Source organism: Psammomys obesus, unplaced genomic scaffold (genome assembly GCF_907164565.1).
Source record: "Psammomys obesus unplaced genomic scaffold, mPsaObe1.curated_primary_1811, whole genome shotgun sequence".
NCBI lineage: Eukaryota > Metazoa > Chordata > Mammalia > Rodentia > Muridae > Psammomys > Psammomys obesus.
This window is the reverse complement of record NW_026596134.1, coordinates 25228340-25228641: the sequence shown is the minus strand read 5'-3', so window position 1 is coordinate 25228641 and position 302 is coordinate 25228340.

Below are 302 nucleotides of genomic sequence, written 5' to 3'. Positions count from 1 at the left end.
TTCTTTCTTTCTTTCTTTCTTTCTTTCTTTCTTTCTTTCTTTCTTTCGTTTTCTACAAGCCATTTCTGACCAAATGCCCTCTTCTTAATAGGCCATAAAAGGCAACAGACAAACATTTTTGCAAGTTTTATTAACTGCTAATTAAGGAAACTATGCCCTCTTTGTATAAATGGAAAGCTCTTTCATTCGATCTCCACCCCTGCACCCATTTTTTTTTTCTTTTATTTCTTGAGCTAGGGTCCTGAGAGGTTACCCAGGCTGGCCTTGAACGCATTCTATAGCTCCAGCAGGCCTTGAATTTG